General features: G+C 50.0%; 1 protein-coding gene across 3 annotated transcripts in view; it reads right to left on the bottom strand.

Moving 5' to 3' along the window:
• WDR7 (WD repeat domain 7) overlaps nt 1-25,941 on the bottom strand; it is a 1,349,682-nt gene that overhangs the window by 250,544 nt on the left and 1,073,197 nt on the right. The gene's annotated exons all lie outside the window — the stretch shown is intronic.

The following is a 25,941-nucleotide window of genomic DNA, read 5'->3' as shown; positions in this document are numbered from 1 at the left end:
CACTCTAAGTATTCGGATCCACTCCCGTTTTCGTCCCAGCTAGTCGGGTTCGCCCGAGAACAGTGACTTTGTAAATTCTAGCTTCCATAGACTTTGTCCCGCATCCCGCGTGAGAGTGCACACTCTGCACCCGAGTTCCCTAGGCCTCCTGCTAGTAATCTAAAGGTTCAGTAGTCCAGTCCTAGCGATCCCAAAGCCTCTGAGAATAGTTACTTACCTGCTAGTAATTCGCATTCCACTTTCATAGTATATGGTTTTTCGTGCCCCTCGGGCATTTGTGTAAATTGTGCGACTTGAAGTATTTTTATAAGAGTTTTGTTGTGTGCTTAGCTCCCTGTCTCATAAAGAGCCAGGGTAGTCTTGTTATAAATAAATATCTGTTTATTTTCATAACAACTTGTGTGGTGTCCTTTCACTCGGTGTTCAAGGGGTAATGTGATGGTAAAACAGCTGGCTTAACACGCCCTCTAGAGTCTTAGCCTTAGACTGCTCGTATCCATGCTACTAGGATAGCTGGTCTATAAGGTTGACTTACAACCAATCATCAATAAGGGTTGTTTGGACTGATACATAGTGATCACTAGAATAGTGAGCACTGCATATCAGGCCAACTTCTCACAGTGATGGCCACCAGGAACGCTACTTTCCAAGATAAGTGTTGTAAAGACGCTTTATGTATGGGTTCAAAGGGAGGACCCATTAACTTGGTCAACACCACATTAAGCTCCCAAGGTAGAGAAGGAGACCTGACTGGAGGATACACCTTCCTTAAACCTTCCAAAAAATCCTTCACCACAGGCATCCGAAAGAAAGATATCTGTGGTGGCGATTTTCTATAAGCAGTTATTGCAGCAAGATGGACTTTGATGGAACTAAACTGCAAACCAGATTCAGCAAGGTAAAGCAGATAAGGTAAGATCACCTGTTCTTGACCATAAATAGGGTCAAGACCCTTACTCTGACACCAAAGGTAAAAGTGTTTCCACTTAAATCCTTAAGGATGTTCATACACTCCGGATTCAGCTGCAAGTGCCCGTACTGGATGACTTCAGGAGCCATGCTGCCAAGCGCAGGGAGGGCAGATTGGGATGAAACACTCGCCCCTCCTGTTTGGACAGAAGATCCGGGCGACAAGGCAATCTCCTGTGTGGCACTTCTGACAACTGGAGGAGATCTGGGAACCACCACTGGCGTGGCCACTCTGGGCAAATCAGTATAATTCTGGAGTCGGTCTTGTACAACCGATTGATCACTGCCGGTATCAACGGAGTCGGTGGAAAAGCGTACAGCAAGTTTTGACACCAGTCTATCAAAAGGGCATTCCCTTGAGACCCTCTCTGGGAGAACCTGGACGCGAAGACGGGGCATTTTGTGTTTGCCGCATCTGCGAACAGATCGATGTCTGGTGTTCCCCAAGCTTGGAAAATGCTGTGCGCGACGTCCTCGTTGAGAACCCAGTCGTGCGCTTCGACGAAGTCTCTGCTGAGGTCGTCCGCCTGTGAGTTGAGAGTCCCTGGCAGATGAACCGCTGTTATTGACAGGTCTCGTGCTAGCAACCAATGCCAGATGGTCTGGGCTTCTATGGACAGAGTCCTGGACCTGGTACCCCCCTGCTTGTTTAAGTAATACATTGTGGTTTTATTGTCTGTTTGCACCAGGAGGGACCGAGTCTGTAGAGATGGAGCCAGGGACTTGAGAGCAAGATGGACCGCTCTGAGTTCGAGTAGATTGATGTGATATCCTTTCTCGAAGTCTGACCATAGCCCTTGTACCTGCAGAGGGCCCATATGCGCCCCCCAACCTTGGAGAGAGGCGTCTGTGATCAGAGTCTGCGTTGGTGGGTCCTGATGAAAAGGAACTCCCTTCATCAAGTGTGTCTTCTTCATCCACCACCGGATGGAATCTCTTGCAGACTGTTGGAGATGAATTCGATCCTCCCGGCAACCCGTCCTCTGCTTCCACTGATCTTCCAGACACTGTTGTAGAGGACGCATATGCAAACGTGCGTTTGGAACGATGAAGATGCACGATGCCATGGACCCCATGAGAGAGGACACTTGCCGAACTGTCGGATGTGCAGACTGGAGGAGAAGAATACACTTCGCCTTGATGGATAACTACCTCTCCTCCGAAGGACACACGTTTTCTTTTTCCGTGTCCAGTTGAGCACCCAGGTAGTGGATCTTCTGGGTGGGGTTCATTATGGACTTCTTGTAATTGACTTGAAGACCCAACTTGCACATGAGGTGGAGGCATATCGATAGATGTTCTTCCAGTAGAGATGGGGATGAACTCTTCAGAAGCCAGTCGTCTAAGTACGGATATATCTCTTTCGAAGACAAGCCGCAACTACCGCCATACATTTGGAAAAGGTTCTGGGAGCTGATCTCAGGCCGAATGGGAGTACTGCGTACTGATAGTGATGAGCAGCTACTTGAAACCTGAGAAACTTGCGATGTTTTCTGGATACCGGAATATGAAAATAAGCATCCTTCAGATCGATGGAGCACATCCAATCCCCCTGATGTAACTGGGGGAAGATCTGATGAAGAGCCAGCATTCGAAACTTCTCCTTTCGAATGAATCTGTTCAACAGTCTCAAATCCAGAATGGGTCTGAACTCCGTAGCTGGACCTTTTTTCTTTACGAGAAAAAAATCGAGAGTACAGGCCTTGATATCTCTGCTGAGATGGAACTAGTTCTATGGCCTTCTTCTTCAGAAGGATGTTCGCTTTGTAACATCTTTAGAGGACGCATGACAGGGGGTGGCTTTTTGAATCTCAAAAGGTACCCGCTCTGAATGATACCCATCACCCATCTGTCCTTTGTGATCTGTTTCCACTCGTCTAGAAACCACACAATACTTCCTCCAACCGGAGAGGCACACGGTTGTGGAGGAAGCCTCCGTTCATTGTTTTTGAGGCTGTTTGGTAGCGGATGACTGCTGCTTATTTCCATTCCCTCTGCCTCGCCCAGGTCGCCGCTGTTGGAATTGCCACCTCTGTTGATTCTGGACTTGGTTTTGCAGGGACCAATTCGTCTGTTGGCTCCTCTGCTGGAAAGATCTCTTGTCAAAGGGACGAAAATTACCCCGACGTTTAAATTCTTTCTTCTTTTCAAGACCTACGGACTTAAGAGTGTCCAACTCCACTTTCATCTTGGACATCTCATCGTCAGCATGAGATCCAAACAGAGTCGAACCATTGAACGGTAAATTCACTATTTTCCTCTGGGCCTCAGGCTTTAGCCCAGTAAGGCGCAGCCAAGCTGAACGCCTAGCACAAATACCGTGCGCATAGCCATGCGCTGCCAGATCCGCCGAATCAGCAGCCGCAATCTCCAGGAAATCCTTTTGATCTTCCTTAGGGAGTTTATCCGCAAAACGAGCCACCGAGTCCCATAGCAGACGATCATGCGGCCCAGTAAGGCTGCCGCACTGGCCACTCTCATGACCGACCCCGAGGTGTTAGCCATTCTTCGCCCCAAGGAATCCATACTCTTGCTATCCTTTTCAGGTGGAGCAGAAGAGGTAGATGCTGCAGAATACGATTTTCTGACAGCCGCCACAATAAGTGAGTCTGGAGGTGGGTCGGAGCGCAAAAATAGTGGATCTTCTTCTGGAGCCTTGTACTTTTTTGCAATCCTAGAAGGACCTGAACCCACCGTGGCCGGAGTCAAGAATGTTCTCATTGCTGGTTCTATCAAACCGGGCACTAACGGCAGAAGAGGCCTGCAAGACGTCTTGTGATGCAGGGTTTCAAAGATGACAGACGATGTCACTTAGGGAACTGCCATCTTGATGTTGAACTTATTCGCCCCACGACATAGTACATCATTAAATGTGCTCAAATCATCTACGGGAGACACTCTGGAAGGTGGAGTAGATGATATAGTGGGAGAATAGTCTCTATATGAAGACCTTGAAGAGGACGAAGATGACGTAGAAGATGGTGAAGGGGTTCTACGCCGTCTCTGAGGAGTTGCCGATCGCTGCCTCCTATGCTCCCTCGAACGTGATCTCTCTCTCACTAGGGATTTCGAGCGTGATCTTCTATGCAGCTCCGTCTGAGGGACCGGGGCCCTCATCCCCATCAGTTCTGCCTCTGGACGCATCTTCCAATTTCTCAGGCTTTCCAGCCACCTCGGTGACATGTTAAGAGGCCGCTCTGCACACTCAGGTGAAGCCTCAGGTGAAACCTGCACAATATGCAGCCCTGCTGAAGACTTGGAGGCTCTGGAGACTACACTCCGCTCAGATTTTGATGAGCCAGATGGAGTCCGTTGCCTGGGCACCAATTGTCTGTCATCTGACACGTGCCCTGAGGTTGAGCCAGAATGCGCCACCACAGAAGACTCCTGGTGCGCTGCCTCTTGACCCGCCGCAGACCTGTCTTTTTGCTGACCCTGCGGTGTAGACGCCACTAAAGCTTGTGGACTTATTTCTGACCTCGACAAAGACCTAAGTGAGGTCCGAGAGGCTGGTCTTGATAGTCTCGAAACCGACCTTTCATCAGGTGGGGGAGACCTAGACTCTGACACTCCATGCTTTGAGCCCGAAGCATGTTTCGACGTCGACCTACGTCGCGATGGAGACCTCGACCTTCTGTTCTTTTTAGGTCTCGACGTCGAACTCTTCGACGCCGATCTTCCTTCGCCTCTCGACGTCGACCTTTTTCTCGACGACGACTTACGTCTCTCCCTCGACCGTCGTCTCCCCTTCGACGTCGACCGATGACTCTCTCTCGACGTCGACACTGGATCCTTCGACGTCGACACTGGATCCTTCGACGTCGACACTCGATCCTTCGAAGTCGGACGCCTCTCTTCCCTCGACGTCGATCTCTTACAATCCTTTGACGTCGAACCTTGCACCCCCGACGTCGTCCTTACTGCAATCGACACCAGATGTCTCGACGTCGAAAGGGATTTCGACGGCGTCTGTCTAGACGCTGAACCTTGCCTCACCGCCGATGTCCTCGACGTCGATGGAGCCGTCTTCGACGCCGACAAGGCTGACGGTGATCTGGATCTCGACGCTGAGCGCACCTTTTTTGACAGCGATGCTCCCTGGAGTCGATGTTTCTTAGTTCTACCTTCAGGAGAAGCTGTTCTTCGACGTTTGGGCTGAGAAGATGGCTTAGCAGATGACACCAAGCTCTTGGAGCCCTTCTCACCACGGCTTTCTCTCTCCAGAAGGCCCAGCAACCTCATTTTCTCCCTTTCTCTTAAAGTCCTATTAGAAAGGTTGAGGCAGTGATAACACTCTTCCACCTTATGAGAAGCTGGAAGACAAACCACACAAACAGAGTGTGGGTCAGTTTTTGACATCTTCCCACAGGAAGGACATTTGTAAAAAAAAGGTGGCATTCTGACTAAAAAACACCAACAGTTTAGTCAGAAAAAGGTATTAAACCACCACTAGAGTACTATATTGCCAAAAAAGACAAGAAAAAAACAACTTCTGACAGAAAAACCGCCAAAAATTAGCCGAGGTCAAGTTCCAGGTTCCTCACAGAACAAGCCGGAAAAAAGAACTGGCCTAACTGGCACCTGTGGGGCATTATGGGAACAGAGTTCTCCTGGAGGCCTTAAAGGCAAAGTGTGCAGATTCTCTGGGGCCTTAAAGGCAGGGTGCCAGTCTGATTTTCTGTACACAGACATTTTTTCATATGCAGCCTTTTAGGCTAATAATTGTTTACAACAGGTTCTTTGATGAAAATAAAAGGTTTTCATGGTTATGAAATGCATTTTAGGCTCATGCCTGTTTATTGCATTGATATATAGCATATTTTCATGCTACAGAACGTGTGTAAGTTTGGCTTTATTAGCCTATGTATATATGTTAGGCTGCATATTATGGGTCTTATACATGTATATGTGTATAATTAGTTTAGTACTATGTACTTTTTGGTATATTTACAGATATATATGTATATTGTTTATGTGTTCCGGGTTCCCACTCATGGGCGGAGATAATTCAGTGCTTATGACTATTAATGAGTATCCCCTGGAAGAGAAACAAGGGTCGCCCGGGGCCGGGCGGTGGCGTCTGGCCACGTTCCTATCTACAGGCGAACCTGTAGCGGGCCTGGACCAAGTGCCCAAAAGAACGTCGGTCAAGGCCTCATTAAACGGCAGCAGAGGCTCAGCCGAGCTTGACTGCGGTTTAAGGACCTCAGTGAGGAGGTTAGTCCTCACGGCCGCGACGGGGAGCTCAAGGCCCAAGGCCTTAGCCGCCCGCGTCAACACCACTGTTGGACTTGGGCCTTAGGGCAGGTTCACCCCTAATCTTTTTGCTTTTATTTGTGACCCTGTGTAGTGACTCTTGGGTCTTGGCGCACTTTTTCCCTGTGTCCCAGAATAAAGTGCGTGCGTGTAGTATGGCTGGCCTGCCCTCCCATAGGAATGCATGGGGAATGTGAGTGTCCATGTTAGTTCCTGATGTGTGGGGAGTGCAGGCTCGAGTTTAGTATGTATGAACTCGTGAGAGTGAATGCTGCAAGATGGTGTATGCGGCATGTATGTGTCTAGAAGGGAAGTGCTACTTCTGGACATTGATGTATGTGTGCAGTGAGGATACTGGAGGGTGATTGGCTGGAGCTGGCTGGCATGCCAGGCTCCAGGAAGTCTGGATGGGTTTGCCCGGTGGTGAGTGTGAGATCAGCATGAGTGATGTGTGGGAGGAGTATACCTGTGTCCTGGATGGGCTGGGGTTTTCCCCACACAATGCTGGCTCCGCCCCCCTGTGGTTTGTCTAATCACCCAAGCCTCCCCAGTGAATGAAAGGGGTGGTTGGGCCATCAAGGGTACTCCCAAGCCAGCTGCAACTGGTTTCCCCCCACCCTGCACCCTGAAGACAAAGGATTTCGCTGTATAAAAATGGGGCTGTGTCCCCACAGAAATTGTTCTCTTCTAGGATCATTGCCAGAGGGGGCTTTGCTGCTGCTAGGGCCAGGAGGACCGCCACTTGGCTTGTCTCCCTGCCTGGAGACCCAGTGTGCTGGCTCTGGCCCTGCCTTGCCCCTCTGCCTGCCTCCAGACCCTGCTGGAGCTTTGCTGTTGCCTGGGAGCACTTTATTTTCCTTTTAGCGCTGAGCGCGCTTCTCTTGGCGCTTGAGAGCGCTGTGCGTTGTCCCTGAGCGCTGGGGAGCGCTCGTGGTGCAGCCGGGGCCCACCAGGCATCTGCCCGTTTGGATTTGCCTTTTATTGATAGAGCGAGTGCCCACCTCGCATTGCCTTTTATTCAAAAGCCGGTGCCTACCCGGCATTGCCCCGTGGGGTTTTGCTGTTTACGAGCCGGTGCCCACCCGGCATTGCCCCGAGGTCACCGCCGCAGCCCAGGAGCGTTGAAATCCGTTGCCGGGCCGCTGCCTATTGCAACCCAGAAGTCCCGCCTCCTGACCTCCAGGGCCGCGCTGCCATTGGCGGCCCCAGAGGAAGCCAGGCGGATTGCCGAGGGACGGAGCCAGGCGGGAGACAGGAAGCCGCCTGCCGCGTCCTGCTAAAGCTCCCCGAGGGGAGAGGAGCCCCGAGCCGCCCAGCGACACAGCCGGTGAGTGAGGCGGGAGAGTAAAGGAAGGGAGGAGGGCGTCGGGGCACGTTGTCGGTGCCCGCCCCTCCCCTTCTGTGTGCGGGCTGAGCGAGGCCCTAGCTGTGTTCGAGCACAGAGAGGCTCAGTGGCATTCTTGTGAGCCCCGAGGCTCTGAGGGGCATATTTTGTTTATTGAGCCACGAGAAGGCTCCCGCCTAAGCCCATAGGTGATTTACGAGCCAGAGAAGCTCGTGGGGGCACAGTTGTTCTTCGAGCCCAGCGAGGCTCATCGCCCACATTGATTGCGAGCCCACAGGAGGCTCTGGGGACATTTTATTGATTTAGAGCATTGAAGCTCTTGAGCCCACATTTGTTTTGCGAGCCAGAGAGGCTCTTGGGGGGCCCAGTTCGTTGGTTGTAGCCCCGAGGCTCCCACGCTGTGTCTCCCCACCTGTGTTCTTGAGCCCACGCGGCTCCAACGTTTGCCTACCTGCTATTTACAACTGTCCAGCACTTAGTGGACAGTTGCTACGTTTAGGCTTTTGTTCTGTGCTGCCTGCGCAGCCTCCCCTGACATTGAGACTCAGGGCATTTTAGCCCTTGCGAGGCCAGTTGGCCTGAGGGACCATTCTAGTGTTGTGCTACATGCACCCTGCGCAATTTATGAGTTACTTGCTTATTTGATTTCTGCGCAAATGTTCTACCTGCACCTCTGAATGTGTTTTAATGTTTCATGTGCCCTTGTTTGTTATTACCTTTGCTAAAAGTGACCTGCTTAGGTAATTCTTTGTTCTTTTATTCCCCTTTGCTAAAAGTGACCTGCTTAGAGGAATGTTTGTTTTTACCTTTGCTAAAAGTGACCTGCTTAGGTAATTCTTTATGTTTTTATCCCCTTTGCTAAAAGTGACCTGCTTAGAGGATTGTTTGTGTCATTACCTTTGCTAAAAGTGACCTGCTTAGGTAATGCCTTGTGCTTTTATTTCCCTTTGCTAAAAGTGACCTGCTTAGAGGAATGTTGATGTTTTATTGCCTTTGCTAAATGCTACTTGCCTAGGTGATAGGTTTTCCTTCCATAGGTCCTGATGTTAAGGTCCTAGTTCCCTGCGTGATTTCCCTACAGTGTTTAGGGTGGCGTAGGAGGTATTTTCCCTTTACCAGTAGTTACTGGTTGTATGCTACATATAACTATTTTGTGTGCTACATTCATTGTGTTTATGTGCTAAAGTGTTATACCTACAAGTGCTATTTCTAAAAAGTGCATACCCCTGACAGTGGTCCAGGTGGCCCTGTTCTGTACATAATCCCTTGTAAATCTTGCCCGTGCCTGTTGGCACATTGTAAAGTGTGTGTGTTATCTAATGTGTTTTTATTATTATAATACAAAGGCTATTTTTGATATAACCTTGTGTGGAGTTTCCTTTGTGGTGGGCCTTTGGTTGTTGTCGCTGGGGTGCGCGCGCAAACGCTTTACACATCGCCTCCGAGATTAGCCTTGCTGCTCGCGCCACGTTACCTAGAGGGTGAGCGGGGGTTATCTTGGTGTGTGACTCCCTTGCCCTGACCTTGGAAATGATGATCCCTGACTGACCTCGGCGCAAGCCTTGGCCAGCCAGAGGTCCCGTTTCTAACATTGGTGGCTAGCGGTGCGGATTGGACTTGCGTTTGCGCTGTACCACAGTGGCGACAGGCCACATTACAAAACTCTGCAATTTTAGATAACCACATTTTGGGGATTATTGTTTTTTAGGGAAGATCAGTATTGCTTCTCCTGAAAGGTGTCATTTTGTAATTTCTGTCCAGTACATTTGTTCCCCGCCCTGCTTCCAGAGTTTGGTACCTGTGTCTTTATGGTCAGGTTGAGAAATCAGGGGTGGTAGAAACTGCCTTACCGGTCCGAGGGGAGGGTGTGTGTGAATGAGTGGTTTGTTGCACTGGACAGAGGAGTGCAAGTTCTCTGAGATAGGAATCTTGCTGAATTGTGTTAATTGTGTACTCCTGTGTAAGCTCAGACCCCCAGGTTCCCTGTGTCAAACTCTTCTTGAGAACGTCCGCCAAAATGGAGCCTGTTTTTGATCTCTGTTGTCTTTTTAGGTACAGTAGGTCAGAGCTGGTCAGATTCTGTGAAGAGGGAGGCATGGAGGTGAGTGAGTTGGATACTCAGTCCCAGCTTAGGGACAGCCTGATCCTATGGCGAAAGGGTCAGTGGGATCTTGAGCACAGTGAGAGAGATAGGGCCCGGGCCGCACGTCATGAGGATGGTGAGTCTGTGGAGAGCCCTGAAGAATGTGAGTTGTATGATGATGACAGTGGATGGATATCAGCAGATAGTGAGGACCCCATAGATAGGGAGTCCCTTGCTGGGTCCAGTGTCAGCACCAGCGCCCCATCCCTTTCCCTGTCCCCAGAGGAGTGGTTGGATAGGAGGGAAGAGCGGGAGCATCAGCTAGCGATGGAACAGCTCAGGTTGGAGAACGCCAAGCTAGAGGCTGAAAGGGGCTTGTTCAGGGAGAAGGTAGCCCTAGAGGATAGGTTATCCCCTGAGTGCAGTTGTGGTTTTCTGGATTCCCCAGGGAGGGTTGAATCCAGTGGTGGCAGCTATTTAAATATTAGTGTAGACAGTCCCACTTCCAGTTTCCCGAGTGTGGTGCCTGTTTCCCCAGAAGAGGAGTTAAGGTTGAGATTCAGGAATCTTAGGAGACTGCCTCACCAGGATTGGGAGGAGTATTCCGATGAGTGTGAGGATGCACTGATTGATTGGTTAAGGGTTCACGGGGAACCTGAGTATTATAAGCTGTTCAACCTAGTTGTCAGGGAGCAGCTGCTCAATTGTTCTGCGCCAGAGTTGCGCCAACACCTGTTAGGGTGTGGATTGATTAAGCCTTGTGAGCTTGCAAGGGAAGCAGAGCGCTGGGACAGTGCGAGAGGTTCTTTAGCATCACTAGTGAGTGATTCCAACAATAGTGGGTCAGGTGTCTTCCAGCCCAGTGTGGTGGAGGAGGGTGGGAGTAGCCCAGCTAGGTCCTTGGTTAGTGAGAAGGGTGTAGGGGCTGACTGCCTGTCTCAGTGGAGCGGGAGTGAGTGTGTGACCGAGAGTCCCCAGACGCCCGAAGCCCTGTCACAGAGCCTGGATGGTTTCTTTAGGGAACACCAGGAAGGGAACCTAGACTTGCCTGTTAGTTCACTTGAGGGAGATCTCCTAGTGGGTAGAGGACCTGGAGCATCTGAAAGCGGAGCTTCTATGGTTCTAGAGTCTTGGCAGTACCGCTCCAGTAGGGAGGGTACAGGAGTCCAGTTCAATGAGTGATTGGGGGATAGGACGTGAGTCCCCAGAAGTCCTGGAGTGCCAGGCATTGGTTCCACCAAAGGTTCTAGACCAGAGGTTGGAGGGCCAGGTTCAGGATCCGCCTGACCTGAAGGGTGGGACTACTGTAATCAGTGTCCTGACCAGTTCTTTTTCCAGAGGTACCGCCCCGGTTGGGAGGGAGCAGGACTCTGGAAGGGGGTGCAGAGGGTGGGAGAGCCCACCTCTGACCCCGGTGCAACCTGAGGGGTTAAACCCTAGGTTGGGAGAATGGTGTTTAGAGGGTACCCCTCGCAGGAGGAGGAACCCTAGAAGAAGAGGTAGGGGGAGGAGAGCCTTCCCTGAGACTCCTGGTCCGCCTGAGGTTGTAGACCCTAGGTTGGAGAACCAGTGGCAGTCTAGCCCTGTCTTGCAGACAGGAAGAGTGGAGCATGGCTATTATGTGCCAGGGGTTACTACCCCCCACTTTGTGGGTAGGCAGGATCCAGTGGTACCTGGATGGCCTAGGGCCTGGTCCTCGCCGAGGGCAGCTGGAGAGTACCAGTGGGGTAGCCCAGTTAGTCCCTACCGCAGTTTTAGAAAGAACCCCAGGGGTTCACCGTGGCGTAAAACAGGAGGGTGTCCCTGCAGTTGTGGGCCCGCGTCCTTGTTTTATCGCCCCAAGCAGGGAAGCCCATCACGGTGGTGATTGGTCTGCCCTGCGTTTTGGCTGGAAGGGGGTCGTGTTGGACTTGGGCCTTAGGGCAGGTTCACCCCTAATCTTTTTGCTTTTATTTGTGACCCTGTGTAGTGACTCTTGGGTCTTGGCGCACTTTTTCCCTGTGTCCCAGAATAAAGTGCGTGCGTGTAGTATGGCTGGCCTGCCCTCCCATAGGAATGCATGGGGAATGTGAGTGTCCATGTTAGTTCCTGATGTGTGGGGAGTGCAGGCTCGAGTTTAGTATGTATGAACTCGTGAGAGTGAATGCTGCAAGATGGTGTATGCGGCATGTATGTGTCTAGAAGGGAAGTGCTACTTCTGGACATTGATGTATGTGTGCAGTGAGGATACTGGAGGGTGATTGGCTGGAGCTGGCTGGCATGCCAGGCTCCAGGAAGTCTGGATGGGTTTGCCCGGTGGTGAGTGTGAGATCAGCATGAGTGATGTGTGGGAGGAGTATACCTGTGTCCTGGATGGGCTGGGGTTTTCCCCACACAATGCTGGCTCCGCCCCCCTGTGGTTTGTCTAATCACCCAAGCCTCCCCAGTGAATGAAAGGGGTGGTTGGGCCATCAAGGGTACTCCCAAGCCAGCTGCAACTGGTTTCCCCCCACCCTGCACCCTGAAGACAAAGGATTTCGCTGTATAAAAATGGGGCTGTGTCCCCACAGAAATTGTTCTCTTCTAGGATCATTGCCAGAGGGGGCTTTGCTGCTGCTAGGGCCAGGAGGACCGCCACTTGGCTTGTCTCCCTGCCTGGAGACCCAGTGTGCTGGCTCTGGCCCTGCCTTGCCCCTCTGCCTGCCTCCAGACCCTGCTGGAGCTTTGCTGTTGCCTGGGAGCACTTTATTTTCCTTTTAGCGCTGAGCGCGCTTCTCTTGGCGCTTGAGAGCGCTGTGCGTTGTCCCTGAGCGCTGGGGAGCGCTCGTGGTGCAGCCGGGGCCCACCAGGCATCTGCCCGTTTGGATTTGCCGTTTATTGATAGAGCGAGTGCCCACCTCGCATTGCCTTTTATTCAAAAGCCGGTGCCTACCCGGCATTGCCCCGTGGGGTTTTGTTGTTTACGAGCCGGTGCCCACCTGGCATTGCCCCGAGGTCACCGCCGCAGCCCAGGAGCGTTGAAATCCGTTGCCGGGCCGCTGCCTATTGCAACCCAGAAGTCCTGCCTCCTGACCTCCAGGGCCGCGCTGCCATTGGCGGCCCCAGAGGAAGCCAGGCGGATTGCCGAGGGACGGAGCCAGGCGGGAGACAGGAAGCCGCCTGCCGCGTCCTGCTAAAGCTCCCCGAGGGGAGAGGAGCCCCGAGCCGCCCAGCGACACAGCCGGTGAGTGAGGCGAGAGAGTAAAGGAAGGGAGGAGGGCGTCGGGGCACGTTGTCGGTGCCCGCCCCTCCCCTTCTGTGTGCGGGCTGAGCGAGGCCCTAGCTGTGTTCGAGCCCAGAGAGGCTCAGTGGCATTCGTGTGAGCCCCGAGGCTCTGAGGGGCATATTTTGTTTATTGAGCCACGAGAAGGCTCCCGCCTAAGCCCATAGGTGATTTACGAGCCAGAGAAGCTCGTGGGGGCACAGTTGTTCTTCGAGCCCAGCGAGGCTCATCGCCCACATTGATTGCGAGCCCACAGGAGGCTCTGGGGACATTTTATTGATTTAGAGCATTGAAGCTCTTGAGCCCACATTTGTTTTGTGAGCCAGAGAGGCTCTTGGGGGGCCCAGTTCGTTGGTTGTAGCCCCGAGGCTCCCACGCTGTGTCTCCCCACCTGTGTTCTTGAGCCCACGCGGCTCCAACGTTTGCCTACCTGCTATTTACAACTGTCCAGCACTTAGTGGACAGTTGCTACGTTTAGGCTTTTGTTCTGTGCTGCCTGCGCAGCCTCCCCTGACATTGAGACTCAGGGCATTTTAGCCCTTGCGAGGCCAGTTGGCCTGAGGGACCATTCTAGTGTTGTGCTACATGCACCCTGCGCAATTTATGAGTTACTTGCTTATTTGATTTCTGCGCAAATGTTCTACCTGCACCTCTGAATGTGTTTTAATGTTTCATGTGCCCTTGTTTGTTATTACCTTTGCTAAAAGTGACCTGCTTAGGTAATTCTTTGTTCTTTTATTCCCCTTTGCTAAAAGTGACCTGCTTAGAGGAATGTTTGTTTTTATCTTTGCTAAAAGTGACCTGCTTAGGTAATTCTTTATGTTTTTATCCCCTTTGCTAAAAGTGACCTGCTTAGAGGATTGTTTGTGTCATTACCTTTGCTAAAAGTGACCTGCTTAGGTAATGCCTTGTGCTTTTATTTCCCTTTGCTAAAAGTGACCTGCTTAGAGGAATGTTGATGTTTTATTGCCTTTGCTAAATGTTACTTGCCTAGGTGATAGGTTTTCCTTCCATAGGTCCTGATGTTAAGGTCCTAGTTCCCTGCGTGATTTCCCTACAGTGTTTAGGGTGGCGTAGGAGGTATTTTCCCTTTACCAGTAGTTACTGGTTGTATGCTACATATAACTATTTTGTGTGCTACATTCATTGTGTTTATGTGCTAAACTGTTATACCTACAAGTGCTATTTCTAAAAAGTGCATACCCCTGACAGTGGTCCAGGTGGCCCTGTTCTGTACATAATCCCTTGTAAATCTTCCCCGTGCCTGTTGGCACATTGTAAAGTGTGTGTGTTATCTAATGTGTTTTTATTATTATAATACAAATGCTATTTTTGATATAACCTTGTGTGGAGTTTCCTTTGTGGTGGGCCTTTGGTTGTTGTCGCTGGGGTGCGCGCGCAAACGCTTTACACATCGCCTCCGAGATTAGCCTTGCTGCTCGCGCCACGTTACCTAGAGGGTGAGCGGGGGTTATCTTGGTGTGTGACTCCCTTGCCCTGACCTTGGAAATGGTGATCCCTGACTGACCTCGGCGCAAGCCTTGGCCAGCCAGAGGTCCCGTTTCTAACAACCACACTGTAGGTTGCCCCCTCCTCCGTAGCCACGGTAGGAGGTGAGACAAAACCAGTGTCTGGTGAGGTGTCCAGACCACTGGCATCCCCAAGACCACCTGACCAGTGCTCAGACCCCTCCCAACACTCCTCATCACCCATCTCCTGATACTCAGGGCTGTCAACTGATGGGGCCGGTTCATTGAAGTAAAACTCTCCAAACAGCGTCGAGAGCGGCGCCCAGCGGCGCCGCTCCTACGCCGGAACCGGAGCGAGGGAGGTATCGGGGACGGCGCCGGAGGCGACACCTGAGGGACCGGCGCCGGTGAGGTCGTCGGGTCAACCGGCGACGACCCGGACCCTCAAGCGGATTCAGCGGAGCCCTGCGGCGCCGAGCCCGAAGGCGCCGGCGGCGTCGTTGCCGAAGCACCCGCCGGCGACGGGGCCAAAGCCTCCGACCCCGCTAGTGCCCCCAGACGGGTCCGTTGGGCGGTGTCACCCGAACCCCCGTCGCGCGAGCGTCGGGGGGGGGGGGGGGTGTGAGTCGGAAGAGCGATGACGTCTCTTCGACTTCTTGTGCTTACCTAACGACTTCGAACCTGAGGAGTGATTTCGACTCCCGGAGCTATGATGGCTCCGATCCCGCGACTGGTCCCTCGACCTCCGTCTGGACCGGGACCTCTCGCGGCGCGGGGCCGACTGCCGGAGCTCGAGTCGCTTGCGGGACCACTCCCGCCTAGCTTTCGAAGTCAGGGCCCGCCAGTCGGAGCAGCTCTTGTCGTCATGGTCGACGCCGAGACAGTGGAGACACCGGCGGTGAGGGTCGGTGACCGACATTAGTCGGTCGCAGTCCTCACAGGGCTTAAAACCTGGCATCCCTATCGGCACCGTTCGGAGTCGAAGACTCGAAAAAATGATCAAAAGGGATCGTAAAAAGTTTTGTCAAAAAATGACTACGGTACCACTTTTTCCGGATATGCGCTGCTGGCGCGGAAAAAATAAGAACTGACGTCAGCACGCGGAGGCGGCGTCTAAGTACTCCGACGACGTCATCACGGCGCCCACGACGCCGACGACGAACGCGGAGCCGCAGACGACGCCTACCGACGCGCAAGGGTACTGCTACGCAAAAATTTCCGGATCCAGTCTGACGCCTGGGGATATTCTAAGGTAAGGAATCTAATACTAACCTGTTTCTTTCAGATATAATGTTTGGCAGCCTACTCAGCAAACCCCAAAATAAAGACTGTATTCTCTACTGATTACGGTTAATAAACCAGAAACACATGTCTAGAGATCAGCACTATCTGCGCCAACCTTGGCGAAATACTCGAAAATATCGGAGCGAGCTACAAGAGACTGCATTTACCAGAATGCCAGGGGTGAACCTTGCCTGAGAGGTCAGCGGTGTGCTCCCACATCCTGTTGTCTATTTAAAGTACTCCCGTGAGTTATTGAGCTGACGAGCTCATGGATGAAGCACCTGCGCGCCAGTGAGAGGTACCAGACCTGATAGAATGTTTGCCAACCTACTCAGCACACCCCAAAATAAAGACTGTATTCTCTACTCATGACGGTTAATAAACCAGAAACACGTGTCTAGAGATCAACATTATCTGCGCCAACCTCTATATCTATATCTCCTACTGGCAATAGCCAGGAGGTATAGTTAGGACCAAAGTTTCCATAGGAAAAGTGTTTTTTGTTTTGCCAATAACTTTGACGAATCTTCACTAACTTTTTAAAAAATGCCACCTTTTGGTTCAGTCACTGTGTTAGGTTATCTGTCAAGTGGGGGCTGAGAAAATAGTGGGTCCCAAACCGAGTTTTCCCCATGTTATGTCTATGGGGATTTTTCATTTTTTTAACATGACTACAGGTTGAACCACTGAATGGAATTACACCAAATTTGGCAGAACTTTAGATGTTGGCTCAAAAAGCCTGTTTCTATGATTTGGTGTAAACCAGTTCAGCAGTTTCAGAGATATTTAAGTTTAAACAATATAGATATGTGGAGTCCAAAATCCTACTGAGATTTTATTTTATTTATTTTGAGGTTTTTTTTTATTAACATTTTGTCAAGACTTACACTGTCCAAAAACATATTACCAACATACAGATTGCAGTACAATTACATCCACCATCCAGTATATTGCAAAAGTCAGTATTACCTTGGAACATTTTAGCTCATTTTACATCGCAATACACATTTAAACAGTTTGATTCACTTGTAGATACTCAACCAGGTACATCCAGTAATCTCTCGGTTTGGAACCAGTGGGCAACTCCTCCTCATACGTTTTAAGAGTATCCCTACAATAGGCCATGTCTTTAAGCCATTGCTTGGCTTTTGGGGCTTCCCTGCCACCCCAGCATAACAAGACCCTCCGTTTAGCCAGGAGTAACGCTATCATGCAAAATGTACGCTTGGTAGCTCGTACACTGTAGATGAGTCCTATCAAACATGAGCGAATCGTGCATTCAATACTAACACTCACCATTTCACCCAGCATCTTTACAACCTCCACCCAGTATACACTAACTAACCCACAATACCAGGCGAGATGCATAAAATCGGCATGGTCTGCACCACAATATTGACACCGTGCGTCCGATCGGAGACCACATTTATAAAGCCTGGTAGGGGTATGATAAGTTTGATGCAGGTATTTATAGTGCAAAATACATAGGTTGCCATTTGATGTGAGCATACCGGTTAAGGCACCGCAAGTCGCCCATTCGTCCTCCGTGAGGTGAGTCTCAAGCGTGTTATTCCATCTCTCTAACACTTTGTGCGTGGTATCATCAATGTCTCCCTGCAGTTGAATGTATAATTTCAATACCATATGCGTGTTGCGAGGTTCAGTGAGTTGCAACTGTAGAGTGGATAGCTGTGGTGGTTCATTTGGGTATGAAGGGTAAAGCTTCTTGATGGCTTCCTGTAATCTATAATATGTGAACCGTAAAAGTAGTGTCTGATTACTGAAATATGATAGGTCTTTAGGTTCTATGAAGGTACCATTATTGTACAAATCCCCCATTGTATCAATAGCCACTTGTCTCAGCAAATCTGCTCCCACTTTTTCTTGGGTTACTGACAATTCTGGATGATGTTGCTGAGGCATCGCAGGTGCATAGAGCGTCAATTTGCGTGCCAGCCTGCCATTTTCCGCCATGCTGCATTAGTAATGTCTCTAGTAATAATGTCACGAGAATGAAGTGGGGGTCTACGATGAGGCAAAATAGCAGGTAGCGGAATGAAGTGTGCTTCTCCTTCTTCAATCGCCACATGTGGTATGTAGGGGAAACAGTGACAACAATAGTGTGCATATTGCGCCTGAGCACATAAATAGTACAGGAGAAAATCTGGGACTTTAAAACCTCCCCTGGAGAAGGGTAATGAAAGGGCACGTAATTCGATGCGTGCTTGTTTACCCGCCCATATTAGTCGAGTTACCATAGTGTTCAGCCTTTTACGGCTGTTGGGAGGTGTAATGAGGATGTTATTGAAGAGGGATAAAAATTTAGGTAAAATGACCATCTTGACAATGGCCAAGTGGTCTGCCTATGATAATGGAAGGTGAATCCAACGCTCTATTTTATCCTCCAGTGCACATATTGCTCTCCCGTAGTTTGCGCGGATGAATATGTCTGGATCCCGATGATACCAGATCCCGAGCTATTTGACTGGATCAGTCTGCCACTCAAGTCGGAATTCTGCTGGATGAGGGCGTGTGTAATTTATTAACGGAAGTATGATAGATTTAGACCAGTTAATTTGAAGTCCGGATTGACGACCAAATTTAATATATTCTCTCAGAAGAGGGGACAGGTTTATATCAGGGTCACGAATGTATAGCACCATATCATCCACATATAACAAGATGTTTAAGAGCCTTTGTGGGAATTGGAACGCAGAGCATTTATGACCCTGTCGTATTTTGCATGCCATTGGTTCAGGGCTATTGCAAAAAGCAAAGGGGACAAAGGGCAACCCTGTCTTGTGCCTCTTGCAATCTGTATAGTATCCGATACATATTTATTACCTTTTATTCGCGCCGTAGGCGCTGTATACAGTATTCGAACCCATTGCAGGAAAATTGGGGGAAATCCCATTTGTTGTAGGATAGAGTGGAAGTAGGGCCATTCAATTGAATCGAAGGCTTTTGCTGCGTCTAGAAGGACTGGAGCGGCCTTCGTGTTAGGGGTAAGGTAGTGCGATAGCACAAAGAGGGTTCTGGTGTTCTGGGTTCTAGATCGACACGTATAAACCCCGATTGGTCTGGAGGACAAGATTAGCCATCAATGGGTATAGCCGTTTTGCAAGAAGTTTGGCCAGAATTTTAGTATTCGTATTTATTAAGGACAGCGGTCTGTATGATTCACACTGCTCAGGATTTTTATTTGGTTTTAATAGGGCAATGAGCATGGCTTCTCTTAACATGGGGGTTAATATGTTTGTCATGGGCGTCCCCATACATCTCCACAAGATGGGGTGCTAATTGGTCGACAAATGCTTTATAAAATTCGCTGGTGAAGCCGTCTGGCCGGGCGCCTTACCATTCGGGAGTGATTTGACCACTTCAGTGACTTCTTCTACTGTTACCGGCAGTGAGAGATATTCTCTCTGGGCATCCGAGAGCCACGCTATCGTCACACCCGCTAGATAGGCTAGAATTTCAGTCGGTGTGGCAGTATCTCGCGACTTTTATAGGTCACCATACGTTTCCATGAATGAATTTAGTATGTGCTTTGTATCATAGTGGGGCGCGCCGCTATCGTCCTTTATGGAGAGGACTGTTTGTGGCGTAAAGCCAGAGCATATTTTATTCGTTAAAACTTAACCCGGCCTGCCCCCCTCGCCATATGTGCATGCACTTTGGCGTTTCGTCAGGTAATTAAGTTCATCATCTGCAAATGTCTGATATTCCGACATGACCTACTTAATGTCACCTAGTGTAGTCGCATTGTGCATGCGTTCGTATTCACGCTCCAGAGCTCGTAGTGTGGCCACCCGTTTGGTGAGTTGGTTACGGATGTCTTTTAAGATTCCAGCATTAGTGCTAATGCAGATTCCCCGTAAGGTGGCTTTAAATACTTCCCACAGTAAGCTGGGGTCCTCTGTAGATGGTTGATTCAACTCAAAATAGTCGGTAATTGCCTGGCTAATAGTGTCGGTGTATATGGAATCTAGTAATGCTTTTGCATTGAATCTCCACACATATGGCGGAGGTGTGTAGCTGGGAAGGTCCAAAGTCAATAGCACCGGGTTGTGATCAGAGAGGGTTTTGGGTAGGTGTCGTACGTGCCGCGTCCAGGACGCTACTTCCTTCGTCCCCAGCCAGTAGTCAATACGGGACAAACTGTTATGAACCACAGAAGTGTGAGTGGCCTCTATGAGCTGAGGGTTACGTAGCCTCCAAATATCAACTAGGTTAGTTTCGGCAATGATATTCCGTATCACTCCCACCATCTGCTTATGTGGCTCCCTGGAGCTGCCTGATCTGTCCAAGTTGTAATTCAAGGTGAGATTCAAATCCCCACTCCACAGCATAGTAATTTCAGGCAATTTGGTAATTTTTCGCCAAATTAGTTTATAAAAGTCAAGGTCGTCCACATTTGGGCCATACGTGTTTATCACTGCCACCCGCTATCCTCTAATATGCCCCGCTATTATAACTTAGCGACCTAGTTCATTGTAACAGTGCTATCTCTATGAACGTGCATCCCTTTCATTACTAAAATTAACACCCCTCTTGAGTATGAGGAGCTCAGCACTGCTTCCACCCATCTGTTCCATATATTACTCTTATGCGTAGGAGCTAGATGAGACTCTTGTATGAGGGCAATATCTACATGTAGTCTGTCTAAATAAGCAAATATCTGGCGTATCTTTTTCGGGTTATTAAGCCCTCGGACATTCCATGTTAGTAAGTTGAGATGCACTGGTTGTAAACTATCCATAGTCAGTAGTGTAAGCTATATACGTAACGTATACCTGTCCACTGTCGTCAGTGCGTGCATACGTGATAGTTATTCATGACAAGGTAATAACAACATGACTAGTAAGATTCCGCATGTCTGCAATACAGTTCAAATACAGCAATCTGCAAAACAGTCCCCAATTCTGTCCTGCCCACCCCCCTCCCACTTTGGCATCCCAACCACGCCAAAGACATACCCGTAACAGAAAGGACAACATGACTAAACCTGTAGTGGAAGCGCCCGCCTGAGGGAATCCGCCAAGTGCGCGTCACTCCATCCATCTAAGTGGATGTGGTCGGATTGTACGTTATGAGCACAGGTGCATAATACAACCTAAGAATTGTGCCCAAAGCATCTCAAACACTCCCCAATCAATGCTGCCTAGTATGTAAGGTAACATACAGCCCATGGGCCTACATATAGCGCGAGTCGACAACGTGTTCCATCCATTCGGGGATAGGGAAAGTCGCTACAGCAATACCTAGGTTACATGTCCATCTGGGTCTACTACGTTACATATCAAAAGCATCAATATTGCAACTCCTACACGCAGCCACCCTCCATCAGCACCCCAAGTTAGACAGCTTTATACCCCAGCACATAATTATCAAATGTATCAAAGGGGCAGCAGATACATCAATCAGTCAAGGCTGCCTGTATACTCAGCGTCAGGGTCTCCTTTTGGGGATGCAGCATTACATTTACATTCTATACATTACCACCGCTGGAGCACAGTGCAGTCTCCGCCTCAGCATCGAGGCCGAGGCGGATACGTCTGCAAGAATTGCTTGCAGTGTAGCAAAGTCAGCCTTCATTCCGTGGTCAAGGGTGGAACCGTCTCATCTTCCGATTATAGCGTCAACCGCAACCCATATGATTTACAAGACCTGTTCCCTCATGGTTGATGCCAGTGTCCTGGATTCGTTCCGGTTTCTCCGGCAGCCGGCTATGGAGTTAGTCCGATGAGGAGATGAGTTAGCCGTGTCTTAGTCAGAATCCCGGCCCAGCTCAGTGTATTTTTGCTCTTTTCTTTTAGTGATCAGTTTCTTTATGAAGTCCTGTGCCGCCTTTGGTGGTGGTGGTGTCTGCAGCATCGTCGCTCGCCCTTCATGTGTTACTCGCAGTCTAGCTGGGTATAGCATGGCATATTCTATACCCAGCTAACAGAGCTTTTTTTCGCAGGTTTAAAGTATTTAAGTGCCAACTGCACCGTCATTGTAAAATCTGGTTAAAACGCCAGGTTGTTACCTTGGTAAGTGATCTGCTGTTTCTCCCTAGCCATCCTCAGGATTGCGTCTCGATCCTTGTAGTTGAGGATTCTGGCGACGATGGGTCTCAGAGGGGCACCTGGCGGAGGTCTGGGGGCCAATGTTCTATGCGCCCATTCTATAATCAGGACTGCGGAAAGATTGTTGGCACCAAAGATGTCGCCCAGCATGTCCTCCACATATGTCTCCATTTTACAAGTGTTTGTGCTCTCCGGAACGCCCGCAATTCTAACATTGTTGCGGCGCGACCTCGCCTCCAAATCCTCGGCCTTGTTCTTTATGACCTCTAGGATCTTCTCCTTATCTGTGCATTTGCGAGTCGTAGTATGTGATCCGTCTTCCACTGCTGTTATGCGGTCTTCGGCTGCGTCCAGACATTCACCCTGTTTATCTAATTTAGCAGACATGCTATCCACTCTTTGAGTGAGCGAGTCCAGTTTTCCATCTATAGTTTGGAGACTTTGCTGTAAAGCTTGTAGGGCACCCTCCATGGGCCTGCCCGTTGTCTGCTCCGCCTCCAATTCAGTGTCTGAATGGGCTGTAGCACTCTCAGTGTTGCGCTTAGTTTTGAAAGACAGCTGCGGCTGCTGCCTGTCTGGTTTTCCCATTATTGCTGAGGTTTAGGGAGGAGGCCTGGTATCGTCCGGCCTCGTACAGGAATTTAGTAGGGTAGACTCATGGCACTATGCAGAGTAGTCCCGCTATGTTGAAACTGTTATATCCAAGTCCAGTCACAGATATAGTAGTGGGGATCTATGGTATTGACTGACCACCGAAGAATAGTGCAGAAGGTCGCTCCGCAGGCGTTCACAGTCTCTATATATATGGTCACCTCAGTGAGATGGCATCACCCTCGATCAAGTCCACAGAGATATGTCAGTAACTGTGTGCCCCACCACAGTGTGTTGAAGAGGCCCCGACGTGCGCCGTAAACCGCTCCCCTCCTCCAGTACCACCAAAGCCGCTTCTGTAGGTCCCTTTTCAATAGCTGGTACTTGGCTGTTCAAAGCGCCATCGAGGACTTCAGGGCGAGGGTCCTGTGAAGTGTGATGCCCGCCATTCACTAGACTCCCTGCATGCAGGAGAAAACATCATCTGGAGCCGCCCGGTATTGCGGGACACGTGTGCAGACTCTCTTAATTATGTGCCAGTATGTCCTTACGCAGCTTCGATAGCACCAAGCGTGGTGGTGCTGTCAGTGGTTCCCAGGACACACACTCGGCAGTTTAGAGACAGCAACGCGGGTGGACGGTGCGCAGATAGTTCGTGCAGCGCACCATTTACAGTGCACACATTGGTGATGTAGGTCACTATCACAGTATCGCGGAGCGTAATGGACCATGCAGGAGCACTTGAATCTGTGCCTTAGTCGCCGCCACACCTTATCGCCAGCCAATATCTCCGTCCTCCCTGTTCATTTTCCCCAGGTCGCTCCCTCACCACATCTGCCTGCCATTTTATGCACATTGGATCACAGTCATCGTTGTGCCGTGCAGGGGGTCTATACAGCGGTATTCCTCTCACAGCTCGCTTCAATGTGCCGCACACCGTGTACCACAGCCTGTCCGCTGCGCCATGCAGTCCAGCTCCAGCCGCCAGACACTCTTAGGAGCCGCAGAAAGAGTTTCACCCACTCTGGATAGTATATACACTGGGCGCTGCCATTTTGAGAGCGCCAGGTTGCCTCCGCACGCTCAGAGTCTACACACGTTTTCTCAACCACAGGGCTGCAGTTGGCGACCCTAAGCACTCCTAAGAATTGCTGAGTGATTCCGACGTCCCAGGCGGTAATTTATTTATATTTTAGCGCCCGCTGAAAGACTTTATTGTCGGATAATGTTTCCGACCGGCGGAGCTGCCTCAGGAAGCAGCCATCCCGCAGCACGCCCTGAAGACCATGCAGTGCCCAAAAAAGCATTTTGTTGGGATCCGGATGAAAATAAAAAACAAACATGGGCTCCTGTAATTCATTCATTATTGGCCTCTGGACGGGGCAGGTCTCTGGGGCATTATGCAAATATAGGAGCGGGCCGACGGGTCTTCCTCATGGGCTACTAACGCCTCAGGTACCACCATCTCCTCATGGCTTCTATCTTTATAAAATGCTGGGGAGACCGGTACGGCCTTGCCTGCTGCCCCGGGGACCGCCCCCTACTTGGAGCAACTAATTAAAGAAGTGTGAGAGGCTGTGCGGCTCCCCCGCAGACCGCCACCTCCCAGGGGCTCAAATAATCTAATGGAGGGGGTCCGTTGCAGCCCACGGCCCCTCACCTCCCGGGTTGAATTAACAATTGGAGGGGGGACCATGCGGACCCCTTCCTGGAGTCATAGATGGCCCTGTAGACTGCCATTCCTTAGGGCCAGCTCCTGCTATGTCCTGGGGTGTCCACCCCTGGGACACAACTTTTTGGTATGGCTTGGGGAGAGCATTCCGCCCCCGCCAAGCCATAGCAAACGCAGCTCCACTTTCAGCAAGCAAGAGGTTGCTGAAAGCAGAGCAAAGTGCTTTTGGACAGAGGGAGCTGCATGTTCAGCAGCTTCTTTTCTACAAAAGCAACGCCGGCATCCGCAGGACCCGGAAAGTTGGCAGGACCCAGGAGGATGGGGTCCCGCAGCACCCCCCTCCTCCCCGAATAAATTAAAGCAAGTTGCCCCGCCCCCTTTCTTCACTACTCTGCAAATACGCCTCCTAGAGCACTATTGTTTGGGGGATGAAGTGACCTTGAATGCTGAGAGTCTTTGGGGGCAAAAGACCTCCTGTTAGCTCCAGTAAATACCGCACAGTGGGATTGCTGAGATGTCTTCAGAGACCACGTCCCCTTTTTCTACCACTCTGTAAACATGTCTTCTGGTGCACTACTTGTTAGGAGGGAAGGGGGCTTAATCCCCAAGAGTCCTTGGGGGCCAGAAACCCCTCCTGTTACTTCCATGAAGTCCCACACAGCTGGATTGCTGAGAGGTGGTCGGAGGCCACGCCCTCTCTTCCTGCCACTATGCAAACGTGCCTTTTGGCATATATATGCAGATTCCTGATATGATGTTTATTACCATTGGTGAGTGACAGGACGGGCAATGACTCAAGAGAGGAGAAGCATCATGTGGGTCACGATATACCATCCTTTCCTCAACAACAATAACAAACAGCAGCCGTTTACGGCGGGTTTATGACTTAAATAAACCCCCAATTTTGCTGCACAGAATCCTGCCTGCTGTGTTTGTATATGTCTGAGAGCGTGAAAGTTACAACGTTTTCAAGAATATATATATCTATACATACACACACACACACACACATATATATATATATATCTATACACACACACACACACTCACACACACAAACAAATCGAAGAAACTAATACAGACATTTTGAGAAAAAAAGATGCTGTAGCTGATTGAAAACATCTGACAATAACAGCCTTCAAAGGGAGTGGGGAGAGGGAGCAAAATAGATGTTATATGTTTGTGTAACGCAATAAACAAAATAGGTTGGTCAAAGAAAACCGTGAAGATGAAAAATGAGGCGGAGCCAAATTTTGCAAAGACGCCAACAGAAACAAAAAATAAGGTGCATTTGCATAGGCCAGTAACCAAAAGAGAAGATTTTACATCGTGGTCTGGCAACAATGACTGAATGTTAAATTGTGTGAAAGCACTAGTTGAGGCCAATGCAGAGGAAAGGAGAGTATATAAGGTTTGCTGCGATATATATGTAGTTTTTGCTAGGATTTCTCACGTAAATTATGGGGTTTTATGGGGTTGTGAAGTGTGTGTGAGAGAGTCCAGAATTTTGCCACCGACACTTTTGCAGCACCTGCCTGTTTTCCGTGGTTGACTGCTTGTGGGCCCCTATGATGAACTAAATGTTTCATGCCATGGCTAGCAGGCGACAGGCTTGGCCACTGAATAAGCATGCTTGGCCTGACTAATTTTCTTGGGGCGTATGTCAACGTAGTAGGAGCAATGCTTGGTTTGGTCCAGAGGCCATGATTAGTACCTAATAAAACTGTCAGGAATGAGAAGGCTTCTGTTGCTAAAATGCAAATAGCCCGCCCTCCAAATTCTCTTACTCTGAGAGAAAGAGAGTGCATAATCTTGCCCGTGATCGCCTACTTCCTTGACCCACCTCATCATATCCCAGAATGGTAGATTTAAAGCTCTAAAGTAATGTTACCAAACAATACACTGGTACCAAAGGGCTTTCCTGGCATGGCCTTACTTCTGGTTCAGAGTAACCTGTAAC

This window comes from Lissotriton helveticus, chromosome 2_1 (genome assembly GCF_964261635.1).
Source record: "Lissotriton helveticus chromosome 2_1, aLisHel1.1, whole genome shotgun sequence".
NCBI lineage: Eukaryota > Metazoa > Chordata > Amphibia > Caudata > Salamandridae > Lissotriton > Lissotriton helveticus.
The sequence above is the reverse complement of the archived record's forward strand: the minus strand, read 5'-3'. Positions and strand labels throughout refer to the sequence as shown.